The following is a 16,839-nucleotide window of genomic DNA, read 5'->3' as shown; positions in this document are numbered from 1 at the left end:
CAATTCAGTCAAGTTTTCTAACTTTACATCAGTAGGACATAAGCTGACTTTAATTTTCTACCTTCCACTTTTATGTAGTGACAATCAGAGGCTGGAGACACAAGAATGATCAATATTTTTACACACGGTTTCACATTTATTTCCCCCCTACCATATATAAAAAGGAGATGTGGTAGACAACACTTTACAAGAGACCAAATGACACAGAAATTAACAGTTGTTTCGTAAAATGTGAAATTTAACATACAACTCATTTTATTAAGCTTTCCATGCACTGATGCATCGAGCAATCATGCAATTATTGAAAAATGTGACTTTCGCGAAACAAATCTGCGCATTAAACTTTCCTATAATTTATATGCATCATTAAATAAATTATTATTCCTGGCGTACAGTTCTATTTGTATCGCTCAGTATAAATCTTATTGATGGATCATAAAAAAGTGAAAACAACACGTCTAACAATTTCTTGCGTTCGAAGCATAACCTGCATCTATATTTATTCGTATAATTACTAGCCAGTCAACACTTAGGTTGTGAGTTCGAACCCCGCTTGAATTTTAAGGTACATGTGGACCCTTTGGCTACATTGGCTAATTTTTCACCTCAATATTTAGTCTCAGTACAGGCAAACCTGTGCATCTAGTAAAGATTTGAGGCATATCATGCCCTAGATAAATACATTTCAAACATGTTTGAGTTTTAGAAAAATAAAAAACTCATCAGGAATTTGCAATGCACTTTTTTTATTCCTGCAGAAGGTGCAAAAATAAACAGTTGAGAAAGAAGTTAAGTAACCTCCCCACTAGTAATAATTGAAGTGAGGTGTATTGTTTGACATGGATAATGGATGGACAATAGATAACTGACAATAATTGGTGATTAAAACTGTGTACCTTAGTGGACCATATCATGGGAAACTCAACTGTTTATTACTTATATCGTCTTCCCCAGGGACGAAAAAAGTGCACTGCGAAATCTAGTTAAGTTTTTAATTTTCTGAACCAATCAATGCATTTGAATATTATTTAGCTAGGGCATGCTATGCCTTAAAAAAAATTCTAGATGCACAGGTTTGTCTGTACTCGGAGTGAATTTTGAGGTGAAAACACAGCCATTTTAGCCAACGGTTCAACATTAACCTTCATTGACTATACACTGATACATCGATCAATTATGTAATTAATGAAAAATGTGACTGTCACGAAAAAAACTGCGCATTCAAAAATTCCTATACCTAATTACTATTAAGTGTATAAGTACATCATTTCATAAATAATTTTTCTTTGCGTAGTCTGTTTGTGTCGTTTAGTAGAAATCTTATTGATGGATGATAACCTGCATCTTCCCTTATTCGTATGAAGTATTCTTTAAATTAAAATCAGAGAAAGCGAGACAACCCTCATTTATTTCAATTCACTGAAAAACTCGCAATGTATTTTAACTATCTACAGCAAGGTTTATCAATTTTCTATAATTATCCATATGTACTATTATGTAAAATATTTTGACAAAGTTTGAAACTATCAACTCTGTCAGAAGGAATCAACGGATAATTACTTTCCAGGGAAACAAATAACTTTTGGAAAAGGAAAGTCCTCTCATTTGTCTATAAGATTAGCATGATGATCTCCTTAGTATATATCAAGGTGAAAATAAAGAGAGAACACCAGTTTAAGTTATTGATTATAAAGAAATTACAAGACTACATTTTGAATTAGTTTATCTATCACTTTGTGGTTTCAGTGATCCGGCCTTTTGGATTTATTGTAAAGAAAAATCTACGGTGAAAGAGTACATATCTTTATTTTCTGACTACCATCTCATAATGGTATACTGCTCGAACGACTAAATTGATAGAGAACAAGTGTTTTGCAACGCTGTAGAAAAGTTGACTATAACATTAGCTTTGTAACCACGTCAGTATATGCGATTTCCGTATGGCATATCAAGGCACAGTTTAACAAAACATGTATTTTGAATCTACGTTTCTCATACCTCTCTTTTATCAATACTCTCTTTTTTTCACCTTGATATTTACTAAGGAAATCTTCATACGGATCTTAAAGACAAATGAGAGGACTTTCCTTTCTCAGATGTTATTGTTTTCCTTGAAAGTAATGTTTAGATAATATTGTATTTGTATGTGAATCGTACTACTACGAGTGTCTTGTAAAATAATTAGGAATACATGAGCACTCAGGTAATCCCACATACAAAGACATTTCATTTCACAAGGATAAGATTTTGGCGAATCATATGTCATTCGTGACTTTAATGGTAATCGCATCCAACATCAAATAGGAGGACGTAGCTTGTTTGTATTGGATACCTAAGCTTCACAAAATTCCGTACTAACAACGATACATTACCGGCTCATCTGCATGTTTGACTTAGTAAATGTTAATTATGTCCCCAGCCAAAGAGTGTCTTCAGAACTACTGTGAAATTGTTTACTCGCGTAGTGGTAAAGATTTAACCATATGTGAATTCTAAAAAACTATAAAGATAAATAACTTCTAAAACATTTTAAACCTCGATTTTTTTTCTGAAATTAGTTTTACCAAATCTTTTGACTTTTCAACCATGTATACCACCATTTCCCATGTGAAATTAAAAAGTTGTTTAAAAGAGATAATTTTCATTGCTTTTAAACATAAAAACTGTAGTTTGCGCTATAAATGTATTACTTTGAGATATCATACAGCATATTTTGTTAAAAGTGAACAAAAGGTAAAACATGCTACACAGAGGAACAAGTGAATAGTATGCTGTTGTTTCTGATTGACTACATATTTGTTGAATTTGGAGGTAGACTTTTTCAAAAAATTGTCGACATTCCTATGTGAACGAACTGTGCGCCTCTGCTTGCTGACTTTCTTATTTTCATATGAATCGGAGTAATTTTAGACACTTGTCAAAAACAAGAAGATCAACGAAGCCAGGTCATTTAATTTCACTTTCAGATATATTGCTGATGTTGTCCCTTAACAATCCATACTTTTCTGATTGGATGCCATTGATATATCCCTCAGAACTTAAATCAAAGAAACAATATGCACGGCTTCCTCTGCCTCATTTTTAGACCTATACCTCGAATTTGGCATACACGGTCATTTCAGTACAATAATTTAGACAAACGAAACGATTGTAGTTTTGAAATGAAGTGATCAATTTCCACCACCTTAGTAGCAACAATCAAACGTCACTTGCATATGAGATATACATTTCCCAACTTGTTCGGTATCCAAGTCTTGCAGCTTCTACTTAGACTTTGCAAAACGTCACCACTGTTTGAACAAAAAGTTTATTAACCAGGGGATGTCAAAGAACGTCTCGTCATTTTAATAAAAATGTTCACCGGAAGGTACTAAGACCTTGTTGATAAATATTCCGTATGAACTTTACAGATAATATACGATGGTCTTGAAGAATAGACTCCAGGTACTGACGTTGTTTATAATCTTTATAACGTGTTATACTATTCTTTTAGTTGTCTTTATAATTATTACTTTTTTCTGTATAGTTTGTTTTTATTGATATCCATTTAATGTAGCTCGGTACTTGAGCATCCCGTCATTGTGTTATTTTTGATAATGTGCTTCGTTTCTACGACTTTTGGTGTTTCTTTGATACATATGACGTGGCTCTGTTCTTATACATTTCGTTATTGTGCTATTGTAAAACATTTGAGTATTCTTGGCTTTCATTTTTGCTAATATGCTTTGTCTGTATGCCTTTTTATTCATTTTGTCATTTTATCATTCTGTTTTTTGCACTATGGTAAATTTATTTATCCTTGTCTTTATTTTAAGATAATATGCTTAGTCTATATGCCATTTTGTGCTTCTTTGTTACATATTTGTTTGTTTTTATATTGATTAAGATTTTAACATAATGTTGACTGCTGTAACCATTTTTATGACATGTTTACCTATTATGTCAGTTTGTTTTGTTCACACATCGTTGTCAATATAATGGAATTTGATGCGACTGTCATACAAATGAGAGGTTTAGCTTGCTTTAATACCGGGTTTAATCCTACATTTTCTACATAAGAAAGTGCATGTACCAAGTCATTATCAATTTGTTTGATGTGTTTGTGTTATTGATTTTGCAATTTGGTTAGGGACTTTCCTTTTTGATATTTTCGGAGTTCAGTGTTTTTGTGATTTTACTTTTTACAAACATTTATCCGTTCTATATCAAAATTGTATTATTTCATAACGATTTGATTGCTATGTAATTTCTTAACTGCACCCAGTTCTCTTACTATGACAATGAACCACAAAATAATAATGTAGAAGAAATATTTTGACTTATGTGTCGATGGTTTTCCCTTTTGTTGACCTGATGTCTTTTTGAATTAATATTTGTTCCATTTATAATTTTTGTTTTTATCGAAGTAGAATATTATTAGAAATCATACAATGATGAGAACACATTCTACTTTGTGGTGGCTTTGGTGGGGTTCAGTCTGTTGTTTTTTCTATGTTTTCTATGTTGTGATTTGCTAATTAACTGATGTTTGTCATTTCGCATGTTTTTCGTCTTTCGTTATACATTATTATAGTTTTTTCATTGACTTTAGATTTTCAATTTACCATTGGTGTTTTTTCTCCTTTCTATGTTCTATGTTTCTTCTCTATGTTTTGTTTCTAAAAGATAGTTCAACATTTAGAAGAATAATTTGTCTAATTGTACAGTCATACAGAAGAGTATAAAACTAGAAATTATAAAGTTTTATTTCGCATTTCTTGAATTCCAGTATTCCCTACTGTATGTCATTATCCCAAATACATTGACAGCCATATAAAGGAAATTGACGTCCATACAGAAATGAACATTGTGCTTTCATTTCATCAACATGGTGTTTTGTTAGTAAACACAAGTACACGCTAAATTACTATAAGATAGAGTGTTTGGGTGTGATTAAAGCTCTCATCGCAGATTGTTTCTGTGTAACACCATCCGTCTTAGTTGTAAGCTTGTTTTCACTAATATCTAATCTAATCTTTTCATTCAATGTTATTGAATTTCATTGTAGTCAGTCCTTATTCTAACGTTCGACATTTGTTTGTATGACATGGACAATCATGTTAGATCTCAAATCTAACAATTAGACGACAAATAGCTTCGATTAACCGTAAACATGTTTTACATCAAACTAATTATTTTCTGATCTCAGACTCTTAATTCATCTAATTTGAACCCATTTTCTGTCATATAGAGTCAGAATAAAATAGCATATCGCAACGCTAATACGATTGTTTTAATTGATTTGCTTTTATTAGAAGATGAGATGTCATTAAAAAGGCCATTACTGAAAGTATCATGTGTCCTTTGTCTTGTCCTATTCATAACAAATTCAACTGTTAATTTTATATGAAATGAGACTTCAATTGTTTGATGATATTTTAGTAGCAAAACTTGAATTAATTGTTAACTTTATATGAATCGACAAAGAAGATCATATGAATTGGTTTTGGCTAAAAGAGGTTGACATATAGTGTCGCTAAAAATGGACGAGGTTTATGCAAACGTAATACTTGTTTTACCCCCATCGCTTTTGTGTATGTACCAAGTAAACTTATCTGTACTTTGCTGGTACAGCAAATGAGTGTCCAGTTTCCGTAGTTTTTCTTAAGTAATTGTTATTTCTTTCGGAGGAGTCGGTTGTTGATAGCTGGTTTGGTCTGTTGTGAACTGTCAAACTTTTTTTGTAACTACTGTTATCCTAGCTGTCCGGTCGTTAGGTATTTTTAAAGGGAGATAACTTGTAAAACCATGATTGCGTTTGTTATATATAACGTGTACATATTATTATTTTGTACAGGTTATTACTTGTACAAAAACTTTATGGAAGTAATCACTTGTATGATGCCATCATACAAGTTATTACATGTACAAATATAACTATACAAGTAATTAGGTCCGAGTACACAGTTATCGTCCCTAGATTTTCGTTGTCCACAAACATAGTCCCTAGTGTGGACAGTGTGTTACTTGCCAATCTTTTTTATACCCCTTCCAAATTTATTTCTTCATGTTTTATGCCTCAAATAGCAAGTAGGGGGGTAAAATTACACTGTAAAAAAATTGGGTCCAGAATTTTAAAGTAAAGTAGCGATTTGGTCCAACTGAAAAAGGTTTAAAATAACCAAAGAAGCAGTCAAAAGATTTCAAGACCTCCTGAACATAAAATTGTCTATATTTTGAGTTAGAGCCTATGAAGTTTTCTATAATTTTGATATAATTTGTCCCAAAATTAGTACACCACACTGTAAAAATATTATTGAGAAAGCGCAGGTGAGATTTTTTTTATTTCCATTTATTGTCTAAAAGAAATGCACTACGAAATAACTGTGTACTCGGACCTAAGAGGTGAAATCATGAAAAATAGAATCTGTACTTTGGCAACTTCCCTGAATGATTAAATGGTTTCAATATGTCAAATAGTATGAAACTAAAGGATTTAAACTTTTATTTGATAGAAATTCTGCAAAAATGACCCATTTTGGCAATACATGGTCAAAATGAGCATTTCAAAGCTTTTCAATTTTGATGCATAAGTGGCATTCTTACTTTCTATCTGACAGGTTTTCTTGTGTCAATATTTGTGTTTCTATAATTTAATCCAGTTGTATAACTTATTTGTGAACTCTGAATCTACAGAAAAGATGATTATCTCAGTAAATGTGTGCAAAATGTGTCGTATAAATGACCCTCGTTTAACGCCCTCTTTGGATCAAGTTAAATGTGAGGAGCTTGGTACATAAAAGTTGAAGTCCATAATAAAGATTTCACTAAATTTGTATAAAAAGCACTTTATAATGTCTTTTGTACCTGTTTCATTTCACATAATATCTTTCTTTTCCTCTGTAGGATAGCAAGTGGTTCAAATATAAGCCTATTGCCACTAAAAGTGCATGGAAGTTTTTCACTAAAACTTGAAAAATCTTTTCATCTGACCATACTGTCTGCAAAAAAAGTTGATTCAAGAGTCCTTTTGTGCTCATATCTATTGTATCATGTTACTTGAGTATAGAAATGATGAAAAAGACACAATTTTTTATTTCCTATAGCTTCAGTATGCATTTTTAAATGTAAATATGTGCTACGGCCTAAATTGACCCTAAATTATTTTCAGTCTTACTTGGCCTTAGACCCTTTTAAACTAATATGATATACTATTTGTAATTTTTCTTTCCATTTAAAGTACATTAAATACAAAAGAAAGAATTATTTATGACAAAAAAACTTCACAAATTTAAAATTGCTGGAAAATACTACATCTTCATGAAAGACCACCCTTCATTGGAAAACCTCCATTTTTAGGCACAGGCTCATATAAATTTGTCTTTTGAATAATTATGCTAAGTATGATAGATCAAATGAGTATTCTATTGCTTTCAATACATGATATGTTATATATTTAGACATTTAAAAAGTATTTTTTGCAATATTTTGATTTTTAAAGCCCCAAATGTTGATAGTTGAAATTTTTATATTCTAACGTCAAATTTTAACACGCAATGTTGAATATAGAATTTATCATACTGTCTATAATATATATGCTATTGCCATGAAACTTTGTAAGCAGTCTCATAATGTATTAAGCTTAGATCATACAAAGTTATATTAAGATTGGTCAACTTTTTCTATCCTATTAGGTCCGAGTACACAGTTATCGTCCCTAGATTTTCGTTGTCCACAAATATAGTCCCTAGTGTGGACAGTGTGTTACTTGCCAATCTTTTTTATACCCCTTCCAAATTTATTTCTTCATGTTGTATGCCTCAAATAGCAAGTTAGGGGGGGGGGGTAAATTACAATGTGAACAAATTTAATTCATGAATTTTAAAGTAAAGTAGTGATTTGGTCCAACTGAAAAAGGTTAAAAATAAGCAAAGAAGCTGTCAAAAGATTTCAAGACCTCCTGAACATAAAATTGTCTATATTTTGAGTTAGAGCCGATGAAGTTTTCTATAATTTTGACATAATTTGTCCCAAAAGTAGTACACCACACTGTAAAAATATTATTGAGAAAGCGCAGGTGGGATTTTTTTATTTCCATTTATTGTCTAAAAGAAATGCACTACGAAATAACTGTGTACTCGGACCTAAGAATTTGTACAATTTTTGTGGAGAAAATATAATAACTTGTACAACTCACTGTTTTTTAGTTGTATTTGTATTTTTTTCTGTTTTAAATGTTTTATTCAAACACTCCTTTTTTTAGCTTTATTAGTTTGGGATTTTTTTGTCATTGGATAGGTTTTTTTTTCATTTACTATTTTCTTCTATTTATTTATTTATTTATTTGTTTGTTTATTTTTTCTTTAAGCTAGTTGATATCACTCAGCGTATGTATTTTTGAAATTTTTAATGTGTTTTTTTTTCTTTTCTTTTAAGTGTTTATTTGTGTTGATTTTGAAATGTTAAAAGATAAAAGACGGACGACTAATGCAATGAAATATCATAAGCTAACATATTAAGCGAAACAGATTGTTGTCACTTAAATACTGCAAAGTGACAAAGTCATGAAAGCAAAGATATTCTTCTACCAGGTATTTTCAAAGATTTATCATGAAAAAAGTCGCATATAAAATAGCGTATCTTGGAAACAAAAGTAAAGCCTAATAGATCAAATAACCTATTTGTTTGCAAACGACAACGAAGTACTGCATCTCGAATTACACAACTTGGTAAGTTCAATCTTTTGCTTTTACATTTGCCTGTTTTACAGCAACCCCAACAGCTGCGGTGAGCATGGCCTTTGCCACCACGTAAAATAGCAATTGTGCTGCTTTCCTGACGTTAACGTCACTTATTGAAGTATTGAGTGAGAGAACATATCATCTATATAGCAGAAAGTTGAGTGAGAGAATAGCATCTTTATAGCGGAAAGTTGAGTGAGAGAATATTATCTATGTAGCGGAAAGTAAAATTAAAGGATAATGTTAACTTCTTTTCTTTCTTCTTAAGAAGTTCCTTAATGAAGTAAGCCTCATAAGAATAAAGGAACAAGTAGACAAGAAGATAGGCACAGCTTGTTCTCATTGGAATGCCGATAGTTTGTTGAAAAACACGTCCACCAAACGAAACAAATAAGTTGTCAATCAAGAAATCAAGCATCTTGATAATGTCAGTTTCAGAGAATGTTTTGTTTGATGCAGTGTGATTTTTTATAAAATAAGATATATCCCACCCTAAGACAAGATACTAGTATCTACGTTGACCATTCTCTTTTATGAAACAAAGCAATACCAACTCTATTCGTGATTTTGAATCTGTTCAAAGTTTTGATTTTCTACCCTATATACCACTTTGCCTCATATTCTTATTAAAAAAAGATCCACATCCCTAACTAACTGGGCATTTAAAAAGTCAGAATGCGGGTAAATATGTTCAAACTCTTTTAGGTCATTTTTTAGTAGCAATAAACAAAAGAACTATGTCAATTGGACATGCTTTGATACTATATCTGCGCTTGAATTTTTACTTGATAACATTTTGGTTCGCTTTGGAGATTCCGTATATCATCAAGTTATTGGAATTCCAATGGGGACTAATATGCACCACTTATTGCGAAGATGTTTTGTATTGTTATGAGTTACAATTTATGACTGAAATTAGCAAAGACCCATACTTTTAGATATTTGGAAGATATATTGGCTCTCAATAATGACTACTTCAGTATGTATACTAAAGAAATCTATCTGTTGAACTTACATTTAATAAAGCTAATACTAACTATGACCACTTCCCTTTCCTCGATCTTGATATCTATATCATTAACGGGAAGCTTAATACAAAAAATTATGATTAAAGGGATTAAAGTTCATTTCCTATCGTTAATTATCCATTTTTAGATGGTGACGTTCCCTTGTCATCATCTTATGGTGTTTATATTTCTCAACTTGCTTTACATAGACAAATAAAATCGTATAATATAATCAAAATGAGGATGTTAATTTGATGTATGCCTTTTTGTGCTTCTTCGTTACATTTGTTGTTTTACAGTGATTAAGATGATAACACTATATTGACTGCTGTACCCCTATTTTTGACATTTTTAACTATTGCGTCTGTTTGTTTTGTTAACGCATCGGTGACAATATAACGGAATGTGATACGACTGTCATACAAGTGAGAGGTTTAGCTAGCTATAAAACCAGGTTTAATCCACCATTTTCTACATTTGAAAATGCCTGTACCAAGTCAGGAATATGACAGTTCTTGTCCATTCGTTTTTTATGCGTTTTGTAATTTGATTTTGCCATGTGATTATGTACTTTCCGAATTGATTTTCCTCTGAGTTCAGTATTTTTGTGATTTTACTTTTTTCTTGTACGATTCGCTCATGTATGTAACGACGTATTAGATTTTAGCGAGAGAAATTTATGTATTTACTGAAAATTATTACACCAGGGTTTTCGATATCACAAACTAGTCAAAACATTTACTAAATACTATCATCGGTATAAGGAAATAATTCGTAAATATTACTCAATATGCAGACATCTTATACATTAAGGTATTTCACATCCAATTTTTTATAGTAATATTCTTTACAAAGCGCAAATATCAGTATTCACCTCAAAAGCTTACAAAACCTTTAAACAGACTTATTAAGAAGGGATATAGTTACGATACTGTTGTTAAAGATTGTACATTTTGACTTTAATATTGATTCACTTATAGGGTCTTTGCATCGGAAGTAAACACATTTATTTAAAAAATAGTTGTTGGCATGACATGGGTTATGTTCTTCTCATATATTTAATGATAGTATGATACTAAACCCCTAACGGGAGGGATTGTGCCTGATATTCATATGATGAAGACGTAATCTTTCAATCAGTTTAATTGAGGTCTGGAGCTGGCATGTCAGTTAACTGCTAGTAGTCTGTTGTTATTTATGTATTATTGTATTATTGTCATTTTGTTTATGTTCTTTTGTTACATATTCTGACATCGGAGTCGGACTTCTCTTCAATTGAATTTTAATGTGCGTATTGTTATGCGTTTACTTTTCTACATTGGCTAGAGGTAAAGGGGGAGGGTAGAGATCTTATAAACGTGTTTACCCCCGCAGCAATTTTGCGCCTGTCCAAGTCATGAGCATCTTGTCTTTGTTAGTCTTGTATGATTTTTAATTTTAGTTTCTTGTGTATAATTCGGAGTTTAGTATGACGTCCATTATTACTGAACTAGTATACATATTTTTAAGGGGCCAGCTGAAGGACGCCTCCGGGTGCGGAAGTTTCTCGCTACATCGAAGACCCATTGGTGGCCTTCGGCTGTTGTCTGCTCTATTGTCGGGTTGTTGTCGCTTTGACACATTCCCTATTTCCTTTCTAAATTTTAGTCTCAGATTGGTGTACTTCATCTTTATTGAAATTGTGAAAAAAAAGTTTAATTATGAAACTATGAGTTTTTTTCATGAAAATAGCCCCAAAATAGGTAAATTTTTATGAAAATGGAAAAATCATAAAAATTGTGTCCTTTCGATTTAATGTGAGCATCAAATAAACCATGGTAGAATAATGATTTGTACTAGTTATTATCTTTATCTCAGTAAAAATTGTACTAGTAATTACTTGTACAATAGTATTTGTAAAAGTAATAACCTGTTTGATGGCTTCATACAAGTAATTACTTGTATGAAATGTTTGTACAAGTAATAACCTGTACAAAATAACAACATTTACACGACATATACATTTTTTATCGATGTTATTTAAGCATCCATGTGCAACAGAATTAAAAACCTTCTGCACATACTTCTTGCGATCTGTTACTTTTTGATATCATCGTTATTGATGTTGAATGTTAACCAAGAAAAATGCAACAAAATGCGGAATAATTTGTAAATATGTTCTTCTTAATTAGCACGTCATGTACAAAGCAAGGACAAGATAGCAAAAAAAAAATTTAACGGTTTATTCATAACGACATTTCATGAACAGGAAATTCCTGATCATAATATATCATTAGAAATAAACAAAATAAACTTGAAAAGTGTATGTTTCTTTTAAAATGTCATGTATATAACCAGGAAAAAATAGCAATAAATTAATGAAACTGTTTATATATATAATGACATTTAATAATCAGGAAATCCCTGATCAACAATCTATCATTCGAAATTCACATTTACAATATAAGCTTGAACGATGTGTATTTTCCTTGAAAAGTTGTAGTGTCAAATGCTGGAATTTTTCGTGTTATTTATTTTTAGACTTATTAGTAATTATATTAGAGAAAAATAAATATTTATTATCATTTTGCTTTACTTTTTATGTTCAGATTTACTAAAAACCACACATTTCGAAATATATAACAAGACGATTTATTAATGCTTAACATAAAGTCACCCTAAAATCAAAGTACACCCCCTTGCATGTATTTAAATATCTCGTTTTCAATGCTTACACTGGGATGGTTCATGTATTGAATACGATTAGGATTTAATATTGGGTATTTAGTACTTAATTGGCCCTGAAGTCGTGTCAAAATAAACTATTTAATAATATTTAAATAGTAGTCATTAAAATATGACACTAATTTGATAAAAAATTGAAATTCTATATAATAACTTAAGAAAAACTCATAAGAAGGGAACATTTACAAATTGTACTATCAAAAACTGTCAGTTTAGAAATGTTCAGCTTTAAAGAGACATTACAATTATCTTTTGCAAAAATCATAAGATTGAGATAATTGAGTAACTTAATTATGAAATTGTGTAATTGATACTTATTTATTATTTTGCATTTTTATTCATCTGTCACTCATAAAAGAAAAATTGCCAAATCGGGTACACAGTTCAATGCCACGCATGACAACAAGAGGTTAACAATTTATTAATCAAATGTATTAATAGTAACTTATAAACTAATTAAACTCTCATGTAACTTTATATGTAATTAGCCTAAATATTTGAATTATATGGAAGTTAAAAACAAAACAAGTCTGTCTGGGTTGATGAAATTTTAAACCCAACACAGTTTAGACAGTGCGTTAGAAATCGCATTAAGAGAGAGTACAATACAACCTAACATTATGGTTCACATATTTTCCATACATTTGGGTATAATGATCTTGATACTGACGTATTTTAGAATCTTTATATTATACATATTCAATGAATTTATGTGTGCAGTCGAAGTTTTATATAAAATTTTCTCATCCATAGATATCCTAAGATTAGTAGTCATTCCGTATCATCAGAATAACTGTTTATCAATTTAAAGATTTTTTTTTCAATTACCGTTGTAAAAGGAATGTACAGGTAATTATTGTTTCTCAATTTGGAGACTTTAGTTGTGTTTTTAAGCGCTGTAATACTTTGGTGGCATCATCAAATCTAAAAAAAACGCTGTAATACTTCGTCGGCATCGTCAAATCTAAAGAAAGCGCTGAAATACTTAGGTGGCATCACCAAAACAAAAGAAAACGTTGTAATACTGTGTTGGCATCACCAAACGTAAAGAAAGCGCTATAATACTTTTATTACATATGATTGTGTGGCTATGAAAGATCATTAAAATGCTTTCTTTGTATTATCCTATTTTTATAGTGTACCTATCTTAGAAATCAATCAGCTATAATCATCAAGTCATGAAAAATAAATCTGACGTTACACATGGAACGAACGTACAGGCACATGGTGTCTGTATTGGTTTCTGCAATTGAAACACATATACATGAACAAACAAATACTATAATGACTGCGAATCACTATTGCACTGTTTCGATAGTTTCATTAACTTGACAAATAGAGTACATTAGGGAAATAATTAAATAAGCCAAACTCCAAAGAAAATTCATAAATGATAACCCCTTAACAAAATTGTGAAATCAAAAGTTCAAACACTTTTAAAAACCAATAGAAAACAAAAAGTTAAATCACAAAAATACTATAAACTCCGAGGAAAATTCAAAACCGAAAGTCCAAAATCAAATGGTAAAAACAAAAAGCTCTAAAACATCAAACGAAAGGAGTCAATTGCCATATGCATGACTCGTTACAGACATTTCCTTGTGTAAAAAAGGGCGGATTGAACCTGGTTTTACCCGCATCTGGCGTAACACATTATAATCCTGGTACCTTTGATAACTATTTACACCACTGGGTAGATGCCACTGCTGTTGGACGTTTCGTACCCGGGGGTTTCACCAGTCTAGTAGTCAGCACTTCGGTGTTGATATGAATATCACTTATATGGTTTTTTTTTTAATATAAATTTACTGCTGCAAAAGTATTTTAAATTATTTGAAATACTAAGTATTTTATTATCTCTGGCATAGATTACCTTAGCTGTATTTGGCACAACGTTTTGGGGAATTTTGGGTGCTCGGTGTTCTTCAACTTTGTACTTGTTTGAGTTTGAAATTGTTTCATCTGAGCGTCACTGATGAGCCTGGTGTACCAAATTATAAGTAAACTTTTGATTACTAATTATAGCTATATGTAGCTTAACCTGTCACTTGTATGGCAATCGCATTAAATTCAATTATCTTGATATCAGCGCTAGTAAGTGAGCACAACAAATACTCATAGGTAAAAATGTCAAAATTTGGGATACAGCACACATCATGCTATAGTCTTATTCACTATAATAACAAACAAGTAGGTTAACCAAGAAAAATAAAAAGGTATGTAAACACTCTATTATAGACAAAGTACATACTCAAAAATAAATGACAAGAATACATAAAATGGCCATTACACAATAAAAAATGACTTGATGTATAAACACCTAGTTTCCCCGAAAGGATGTTACTAAAATTGTATTGCAGTAAAGGTTAAGATATACAACAAAATTAAAACAACAACAAAAAAACACGATCTCAAAGGAAAATTCAAAACGAAAAGTCCATTGACAATTGGCACAATCAAAATCTCTAATACATCGAACCAAGAGAAATAACTTTCATATTCCTGAAATGGTATAGTATAAGGCTAGCTAAACTTCTCACTTGTATGACACTCGCAAAAGAAAAATCATAACTTCAGTACCTAGATTCTATACTTCTAAGACCATCATGTTTTATGTATTATATGTGAAGTTAATAATATTAATCAACACGGTTTTGATATCTTCTGATGTACATTTGTAGAAAAAAAAAGACGTAACGTGCTTTGACACAACCCTGGTTGATTAACGTTGTGCTCAAATAGTGCAGCGAGGTTTATTGAAGTCTGAGTATTATCTGCAAGCCCTTGAATATAGAATGAGTAGGGAAATGCAGGTGAAGTCATTTTTTAAATCAAATTTCCTCGTTTGTCATAGATTCTGGTAGTGAGATAACCGCCTATGTCAAACGCGAGGTAAACATCTAAAAATAAGGCGGAGGAATCCGTGTCTGTTGTTACTTAAGAAGAGATAGTTTGCCAATAATACTGCTGAATATAATTGTTTAGTTTGAGTAGTGTTATAGAATGAAATTCAAAACAGTGTGGCTGTGGCCATTGATTGACACATTAAAGTCATTCATTGACTGGGACAATTTAGGTGAACGTTTGTATGTAACGACCACTGCTCACTATGTACTTTTTAAAGACACTTAAACTATGGGGTCACCAAAGGTTCTCAACACCTTAATAAAGTAATTCGAAAAATCAATCAGAAATAACACGATATTTTGATTTATATCAATTATATAAATCAAAACATAAAGGTTATTCCTGATTAATTTTTCGAATTATTTTATAATTAAAGGCGTTAAGAAACCTTTGGTGACCCCACATTTTAAATGGCTATCGTAGGTACGTCGTGAACAGTGATCGTTACAGACAAACGTGCACGTAAATTGTCCCAGTCAATGGATGAATTTAATGTGTCAATCAATGGCCACAGCCACACTGTTTTGAATTTCATTCTATTATCTATGAATACGATTCAATGTAATTCTAATTTTGGAACCAGACTTTTAACTAAACTTAGATGCTTTTTGTTCGGTGTGAGCCAAGGCTCCGTGTTGAAGGCCGTACATTGACCTATAATGGTTTACTTTTATAAATTGTTCTTTGAAGGGAGAGTTGTCTCATTGGCACTCACATCACATCTCTCTATATCTATTAGATGGCACCGATAGTACCTAACCAATTTTGTATTACAACACTTAATAATGGCCATCTTATATGTTTGTTTGGTATTGGAGAAACATTAATAACGTAACACTAAGGTTATGTCCTTCCCGTCAAGCGTGTCAAATGCACGAAACATATATATATGACGTAAACAAACGCCTAAACATATCGAGTTGGTGTAGGACGCCGAAAAGTGCCTTTAACAAAATGCCGATTCATTTTCATATTCTGGATAGACCGAAATGTCTGCTTTTTTATGAAAATGAAAAAAAGTGATTCTCTATCTCAAAATATTGTTGGAATAGGGAAAGGTACCTTTAAACAAATATGAAGGTGCGCAAATAGACATTCTTTGCAATGGTTATCAAATATTCTTTCGTTTTTGTAGTATATAATTGATGTGATGTTTTTATGCTTTATATAAACAACTATATTGAAAAATAGATCTGGAAAGGGCGAATGCTCAATGATTTGATGGAAAACTGATAAGATAACTGCATATTTTAATACCAGTTGTCAAATAAAACATTCGGGTGTTGTCCCATATGCAAACCACTCAATCTGTTTTTTTCTCATGAATTTAATTGGTTTTTTTTTAATATTTGAAACCACATTTATTGATTATTTACTATTATTTTTTTTTACCTAAAATTCAAAACAAAAGGTCCTTAATCAAACTTAATAATCAAAAGGTAAAACATATCAAACGAATGGATAATAACTGTCATATTTTT

This window comes from Mytilus edulis, chromosome 4 (assembly GCF_963676685.1).
Source record: "Mytilus edulis chromosome 4, xbMytEdul2.2, whole genome shotgun sequence".
Lineage (NCBI taxonomy): Eukaryota > Metazoa > Mollusca > Bivalvia > Mytilida > Mytilidae > Mytilus > Mytilus edulis.
The sequence above is the reverse complement of the archived record's forward strand: the minus strand, read 5'-3'. Positions refer to the sequence as shown.